Here is a 9,555-nt window from a genome sequence, read left to right as displayed (position 1 = left end):
TATACGTGTACAGAGTAAGAGGTGGCATAGTAAATGGGGAAATATTATTTCAGCAATGAAGCTGAAGTTATCTGACATGAGGTATACCGTGGAGGGTATAATAGTGGGTAGAGAGGCGAGGTCGTCGTTCATCATTCTATTGCCATGGCAGGCGCGAGAATATTCATAGACTATCCCCTGTTATATATGTATATATGTATATGAGTGCTCTTCACCCCGTAATTCTTTGCATAGAACAGTTTCTGATATGCGGCGGTCGCAGTCTTTTGTAAAAGAGCCCACAAAGTGAGAAGGGGCTGTGATATATTACGGTGCCGAGCACGTGGCTCATTTCACACCTTCATAAAATCTTCATCGTCTTCTCTTACTTTGTCTTTGTAAAACTCACTTATCTTCGTCGGCTCGTTGCTCCTGCCCGGGGGTAGTCTGCTGTAGACCTCAACTGTCCTCAATGCAGACAAACTTTCTTCTGCTTCTTTAAAATTTTAAGTTCATGATGATTAATCAGGTGTCATGTGCTGAATAATTTTATTATTTTTATCAAAATTTTTCACTTTATTTATTTTGTACATTTTGATGATGAGTATTTTTTCTGTTAATTAATAATCATAATCAGTAACGGAAAAAATGTTTCATACCTGAGTTGTGAAGTATATTCCCATGTTTCTTGAATTTATTAAAGACACTGGTGCTGTCATTTGTATTTTTTCAAGACTTGAGTAGTGTTCCACAGTTGTCTCACGATTTTCCGGTGATTCATTTCAACTAAATCTTTTTTACTAATTTTACTTTCAATAATCCTCCATTAGATTACATTTTAATGTCAAAAGCCTACAATATCATAAAGAAAGCTTATTAATGATTCGGGTAAAGTCAAACACGTGCTAGAGTCGATTTTTTACGGTACTAATTTATGTGAAATTGATTTTGTATTTAGAAAACTATTTTTATCTTCTTTTGAAGATAAAAGAGAAGTAATAAATTATAGTGTTAATAATTTTTAATTAAAATGTAAATCTCTGATTTGTAAATTTATTGACGAATTTTCCATTTTAATATTTTATTTTTTATGAATTTTGAATTTTCCACCTTATAAACTGAATATAATTGAAAAATAAAGACTGAGTATATTACAAAAATAAAAATGTAAAATTTTAAATCGATAAGAGAGTTAGTTACTACTCTGAGGAAATCCCAACATTGTAAGCTGAGAACGACGGTGGGGAAATAATTTGCAATATCGTACTAAGCCCGACCTAATAAGTTATGCTAGGCCTATTTACCAACTCAAACAAATTTATTGTCATACAAAATATATTTATACATGCAAACTTCACAAAAAAATTTCCCTGAGTCAAGAAAATTAATAAAGATGATCAAAATAGTTTTGACTCAAGTAAAATTTTTCTTCAAGTCGAAGTATTTGATTTCGCCTAAAATAATTGTCTTGATAAATATTTCCTCTAGTTAAGAAAATTTATTTACTGTTTAAAAATTATTCAAAACATTTTTATCTAAAATTCATCCTTTCAAAGTAAGAGACACTTAAGAAAATAAACATTGCATTTTATTTTGTGTGCTGAAGAAAATTCTGCTACGGAAGTAAGCGAATGATTAATGGTAAGAAAATGCATACACTATAAATCATAAGTGAAAATATATGTTGAGTTAAAGAACTGGTTGCGACATGCGACAAGAAAAATGTAAAAATGCAACGGATGTTGTTTATATGAGGTAGGAGCAGTCCAGCGAAGAAAATAATATAATATAAGTAGTAAGTGATCGAGCTTCGCGGGGTGGACGGCGGCGTCGCGAGCTGCCATGTTGGCTGAGTCAAAGGCGCCGCCCCGAAGCCGCGACTCCATTGGCGGTGACGTCACTAACACACACCTAAACACATAATACTCACACGAAATTATAACACACGGATCTGTACTTGATAGTATTTATCTATATATATATATATATATATATATATATATATATATATATATATAGCTACTGTACTGCGGATAGGAGTTATCTGCTAATTTTGTCAACAACTTTCGATTATTTTTCATTTTTATCGGATTTATTAATTTTGTTTAATATTCTATTAATATTATCGGGCGATTTCTAGCTACGAGCAAGTAATAACGACGATTAATATCATTTGGAATCACAGTGATAATTTTTATGCGAAAAAACAGCTTAATAAAATTATTCTGTCTCCAATTTATCTCTTGTGTTAAAAAAAATTAAAACACGTCGAGCGAACATAATTCTTTGAAAAAAGAAAAAAAAAAAACATTGTGTATATTAATAACATTTATTTTTCAAAGTAAAAAATAAAAATAAAATGAGAAAAATTTTTTTTCAAACGTAAGTTGTTTTTCGCAAGAAGAAAAACGATAATTTAGAGCTCGTGCGAGTAAAAAATATGATTGTAGGATATATTTTTTCTTGGGATCAAAAAAAAGACTACCCCTGTTTTTGGCAGGCGCACACTGTCACGAAATGTAATACTACCTGAAGAGGAGTCGCGGAATAGGAAAAAGTTAATCTTCGTGATTGAAAATTGATGGAGTGGAATCAAGGCGGCTGAGACCAAGCAAGACACGTAACGGGAATAGTTTCAAGGGTTCATTTATCAAAATCTAAAAATATTTTGAATTTAAAATATCTCGAGATAAAAAATAATACTTGTGTGTGTAAATTTATTTTTTTTATTGTGGCTGATGTTGCGAGATTAACTTTTATATAAATATTGGAGTATTTAGACGTGAAGCGTGTTAAAGTAATACAAATAAATCTCAAAGAATCAAAGACTCGTTAACATCGTTAAGTTTAATACTGCTAAGCCATCACCATCGCCACAAGTCTACTAAGAAACACGCTAAGTTTTCACCCACTTTTCCATCTTAAACAGGATTACAGGTTAAACTGCGAATAAATTCGAGTAGCTGTTTTCTCAGACTTCTCTAAGACTAAGTATCGATACAAAATATGTATTACTTGCATTATGTCTAAAATTATTACGACAACAAACACTTAAAAGTAATCTGACATTTAAACAGAGAGCTTATCAATATTAAACGCTAAAGAAATAAGTAATTGTGTAATATGTTGTCTAGCTTTAATTCAAAGAACTTTTCTTTTAATTACATTTTGATAATAGTTATAAATACTATTAAAAAAAATTTTTACCTCCGAGGATGCCTTATAAATATAGAAAATTTTATCTTAGCTATAAAAATAATTATTGTACTGATGAACAAATTGACTTAATTCACGATAAAAATTTCGAACCAAGAAAATCATCTTAAAGAACTTATTTACTTTGAACTCAGTAGAAAAATTTTTGAACTCAGAAATTTTTTTTGATTCAAGAATTTTTTTGTTTAATTAAAAATGACTAAACTTTTTAAAATGATATTTTTGGTTAAAGATTTTTTTTTCTTCAATAAACTTAATTTTTTTATCAGTGTGCGTACCTTAATATTATGAAAAACATATCAGTCGTTAGAAATTTTTCGATCAACTACTAAAACCCCTCAATAATAAAAATAAGTTAACTTCTTTCAAGTTTTTACAATACAACAAAATATTACACAGTTGACAGACCAACATGAAGCTTATTGTCAGCTTGTGTATTTCCAAGATTGTGAGTAAAGAATAATTAAGAGTGTTTAATTGATTTAGAATTTAATCTTTATTATTGTTCTCAAACTGATAAAAAATTAACCTTGAATATTTTTCTTAGCAGTCAACATCTTTGTTGTTTTTTGTGGATCAAATTTAACGAAAATTCCAAACAATACAATTACCAGATAACATTTTCCTCCAATCATGAAAAATTCAATTCTGTATCAAACAGTAAGCCTCACACATACAAATGTCTGTAAATAAAAGATTGAGAAAGAAGTATTTAATCAAACAAAAACAGTCTCAGTGTTAGATACACAGAATTATATATATCGATATCGAGGATCCTTTGAAATAAAATCCACATATTGTGTGTATAAAAGTTAGTGTTTTTACACTTCACCCCACCCCTATTTAGTTTTTCCACCCTCTTATAGAGTACAGAATACAGATTGTATATATGTGTATACATTCCATACCCTTGGAAGGTAACACTGAAGGGATGAAAATCCGCTCCGCCCAGCACGTGACTTTGGAGCGCAGAACAAGTCCTATATACAAGGTCTCTTTGTCTGCCAACTTTTTCTCTCTCTCTGAAGTCTTCTTCCCTCAGCCTTCAGCTCTCATTTTTTCATCATCCACCCTCCACCCCCAGCGGCCCTCATATTCCAGATTCGAGCTCGTTGTGTTGCTTCGCTCCTTTTTTCTTCTCGTGCAGTGTCGGCTTCTCGACGACTTTATGCCTCATAAAAATGATATAAAATTTGTAAAGACGGAGCGTCGTAACGACCTAGCGGCTTGCCTGTGTATAGAGTAGAAGAAGAAGAAGATGAGGGTTGGAAAAAATCAACCGACGTCAGTGTAAGATGTTACTCTGTATATAATACTCTGTATTCTTTAACTAATATGAGAAAAAAGAAACGTTTCATGGGTATGAAAACCTGGAGGATAACAGAGACATCAGCCCTAACTTTTACAAGATTTTTTTCTTAAATTCTTTACTAAACATCGTTGCAATGTTGCTACAGTTTACGGCTCTTTTTATTAAAATTTAAACTGAGATTTTGACTAATTTAATTGCGAGAAATTTTTTAAATGGCTGATTAAAAATTTATTTAAACCAAAAAAAATTTTTTTTGACCAATTTAAGATGATCAAATTCTTAGAAATTACTTTTTTTTTTGAAAAAATTTTTTCATACTTATTGTGAAATTTTACTGTTATATTCTTTAAATAATTTACTGAAATTTTAAGTAATTTACGATAATTTTTTTAGAAATAAGTACAACACATATTATAAATACAAAATATATCCCTTGAATCTAAAAACTCCATCTCCGGATTCTGTAATAAAGAGTTTATTTTTGCTGTGACTGTTGAATAAATATATTTATTATTATTAAGTACATATATCGCATGTATGTTGAAGAAAATAAAATGTATTATGTGTTATATTGTCATCTATAATAAATGGAATATAGAGCAATTTTATATTCACACGTATTACATTTTAGTATCGTGTCCGATCGTAAAGTCTTGGGTATCATTGGAATTTTTAGCGTGTTAGATTCACAAAATTACGACCTGCCTTGTCTGAAATTCAAAAGAGATAATAAAAACTCGTAAGCATATAATGGTAACGTTATGTGATTTTTAATCAAGTTTTTCTAATGCTCCATATCATTTTTATTTATATCAAATGTTACTATACATCTATCCGATTTTTGTTGTGTATATACATATAGAAAAAAAGTGCAGCAAAAATGAGAAATGATATACGAGCTTAATAAACAATATTAAACGATGTGTCAGATCCAGTAATTGGCTCGTTATTTCTGTCGATTGATCAATAAATAAATAAATATAAATAAAACAATACTTACACTAACTAAAAATAAAAAGCGACTGATGAGATCCGCACTTGAGTTCTTTGTCCTATTTTATCGTATAGACAGACACAAAGAAAACGTTATCTCCGCTAGTGTTCGATAGGAATCTAAAAAAAGCGGTTTTACAGGAAAAAAATACATACTGTTTGCGCCATACTTGTCTCTATCGTTAATAAAACACAATCGAGCATGTCGGCGTCAATTGATCTTAGGGTATATCTATCTATCTCTACATATGTATCCACATTCACTACCTTCTGTAGTCGATAATGATAGACACACATACTCTTTATGATACTACATTTTGCCGATACGTTTATTTGTCCCAAGAAATAACTTGATTATTGATATTACAAATAAGAATATATATTGTCTAAATAATTGTGTTGAGGAATTTTGTTTTGATTAATTTAACGATATTCATATGAAATTTTCATGATTAAAGAAATTTATGGTTTTTAACTTCCCGCTAAGGAAATCGATTTTCAAAAATCGGGAAGTTATTGTTTTCACCCCGTTTTGCGAAAATCGAGTTTTCATCAGATCTCGACGTTTGAAGGTCACAGGAAGCTTCCCTGACTATCCCCGCGAGGTTGTCACGGTGTGTGTGTGTGTGTGTGTGTGTGTGTGTGTGTGTGTGTGTGTGTGTGTGTGTGTGTGAAAGTATGTGAACCGCTTATAACTTTCGAACGGCTTGGCCGATTTCATCGCGGTTGGTGCCATTCGAAAGGGCTTGACCAAACTGAGATTTTGAAAACTATTTGGACCGATTCAGATCGATAGATTTTGAGAAATTTTCAAAAAACTGAAAAAAAAAATTTTTTTCAAATGTGGTTTTTTTGGAATAACTTTTAAACGACTTTTGATGGTTCAACTCCAAAAACTAATTAGCTCTTAATTTCAAAAAACTACGTCGATCGCCACCAGTCCGGTCAAAATCAGTTGATCCGTTCGAGAGACATCGTGAACAAAAGACAACCAAAAAAGTGTTTTTTCGGAATAACTCCGAAATTCCTAGCGCGATCAATTTAAAATTTGAGATTCTTTGTAAAACTTGAAAAACTGCGTCGAATGCTGCTAATTGCGTGAAAATCGGTTTATTCATTCAAAAGTTATTGCGGTTTAAAAATTCAAAAAATAATGTTTTATCAAATCTCTATCAGACTTTTGAGCTCGAAGAGCTCAAAAGCATAGGAAAGCAAACTCTTTGAGCTCGGAGAGCTCAAAATAACTCATAAATTGTATTTTTGAGCTCGAAGAGCTCAAAAACGTCATTGGTGCAATTTTAAGCGCCTAAGTATGGAATTAGCTGGAAGTTGCAGAGATGGCCTTCAGAGTCAACCGTTTTCCTAATTTTTTTATTTACTGATTAAAAAAAATTAACTTGATTGAAGATAAAATTTTAGACTAAGAACATGATTTTGAAAAATTTTTTTAGAGTAAAAAAAGGTTTCTTGGACAAAAGTATCTATAGGCTCGGTAGAGCCGGGCGCCAATGACAGTTCAAAATCAAAACTAAACGACCGAGTTAATACACTGATAGAAGGATTTATTTATAGTTAAAAAGATTTGTTAATATTTAACAAATCATTTATTAGAAGCCATTTGTTAGTCCTTAACAAATATTTGTTAGTATTTAAAAAGATTTATTAATATTTAATAAATGAAAATCAGATTTATTAAATACAATTAAATCATTTTAAATACTAAGAAATATTTGTTTAACACTAAAAAATGGCCTCTAATAAATGATTTGTTAACTATTAATAAATATTATTTAATACAAATCAATCCTTCTATCAGTGTACTTTACATGGTAATTGTATAGTAACAATAGTGTCGACAGACATCTGTTCTTTTTCTATGAACTGGGACTTTCCTTTGTACCTGTCATTTAAATTTATACTTATCCTTGATAATGAATATAATAGATTATTGTTATTTCATTAAAAAGGACGTTGTAAAATACCTCATTTGTAAATCACGTTGTAAATCACCTCATAAACTGTTGTATTGAAAATATTTGTTTCTTAAGTACCTTACATTGATAGTGACCATTTGGGTTAGTAAGTGCATTTGAACGAGACAGGTATTAGGCGCTACGGCTACAAGTACAATGAGCTAATAGTAACAAAAATTACTTATTATAACGAGATTTTTAAATTCATTGTTTACAAATTAGGGAAATTTTTTAAAAACTTTTTTGCCAGATAGCCTTATTTCTTGTTGTAACAGAAATTTATTTGTTAGATAGGAATCCTTGTTAAATACTAACATTTAAAAAATTTTTTGTTTTACATTTAGCTTATTTTACAAATGAAAAAAATTATGATTTTTAAATTTCAGAGTTTAGAATTTTCGAATTAATGAACGCAATTGTATGTTTCAATATATGCTTTCATCTGTATAAGCATAGATGTCAGTTGATATGTGTCTATAGACACACACATATATATATATATCGGGGAGGGGGGGGGGGCAAAATGTGGTACTTAAGAAACCGTTATGATTTTAAGGACTTAAATATGCTGATTTTTCTCGTTTTCAGTCGCAATTGAAGAAAAAAAGTAATTTAGAAAAAGTAATCGTAGATGTGAAAAAAAATTTATTACGATGCACAATGACGATAAAAATTACTGTAAGAAAAGTTAGAAAATAGTATATTACACACCTAGGGAAGTAAAGTAAGAAATGTCTCAGATCACATGTAATGACAAACATGTGATCTGAGACATTTCTTACTTTACTTCCCTAGGTGTGTAATATACTATTTTTCAGTTATTTAATTTTTTGTTTGTAATATTTCGAACGCTATTGTAGATACAGGAATGGCCTATTGTTTGTTTAAAAGGGGACACAGGGTTATTGAAAAAAAATATTTTGGAAAAAAATTTTCAAAAATGCCAAATTTGTCTTTGAATTTTTGGAAATCGTTCAAAATGACGATCGAAGTTAAAATTTTAGCTCAATTTTTTTGTATAATACATTGTACTCATCTTAAAAGATTCTAAAATTTTTCGAAGGGTGTTTTTTTTTTTTAAATATCAATTTTTAAGTTTCGAAAAAATAATTTTTTTTTCGTTTTTGGCAACTTTCAAATAAGGTAAAGTTATGCAGATACATAGTATTGTAATTTCGAGGATTAAAAATTAAATGTATCACGTGGAAATATTGAATAATAAATTAGTTTCAACTTTATTTTATTTTTTGGACATGATCTTAGGGTCATCCTTAACGCATGGAAAATAAAAAAAAGTTGAAATTAATTTATTATTTAATATTTCCACGTGATGCATTCAATTTTTAATCCTCGAAATTACAATACTATGTATCTGCATAACTTAACCTTATTAAAAGTTGCAAAAAACGAAAAAAAAATTTTTTTTTGAAATTTAAAAATTGATATTTTTGAAAAAAAAAACACCCATCTAAAAATTTCAGAATCTTTTAGGATGAGAACAATTTATTATAAAAAAAAAATTGAGCTAAAATTTTAACTACGATCGTCATTTTGAACGATTTCTAAAAATTCAAAATTTGACAAATTTGGAATTTTTGAAAATTTTTTTTCAAAATATTTTTTTTCAATAACCCTAAGTGTCCCCTTTCAAACAAACAAGGCCCAAGATCAACAAGGCCATTTCTGTATCTACAATAGCGTTCAAGATATTACAAAAAAAAAAATTAAGAAAACGGTTGACCCTGAAGGCCATCCCTACAACTTCCCGCCAATTCTATACCTAAACGCTTGAAATCTCCGAGCTCAAAAAATAGCTTTTGTATGCTTTTGAGCTCTTTGAGCTCAAAAGTTTGATAGAAATTTGATAAAACACTATTTTTTGAATTTAAAAATTTTTGAAAAAAAAAATTTTTCAAATCGCAGTAACTTTTGAATGAATGAACCGATTTTCACGCGGTTGGTGGCATTCGACGCAGTTTTTTGAGTTACATGAAGAATCTTCAAGTTTAAATTGATAGAGCAAAAAATTTCGGAGTAATTCTGAAAAAACACTTTCTTCGGTTTTCTTTCGTCAACGATCTC

The sequence above is a fragment of the Cotesia glomerata genome, linkage group LG1, assembly GCF_020080835.1.
Source record: "Cotesia glomerata isolate CgM1 linkage group LG1, MPM_Cglom_v2.3, whole genome shotgun sequence".
Classification (NCBI taxonomy): domain Eukaryota; kingdom Metazoa; phylum Arthropoda; class Insecta; order Hymenoptera; family Braconidae; genus Cotesia; species Cotesia glomerata.
This window is presented reverse-complemented; position numbering follows the sequence as displayed.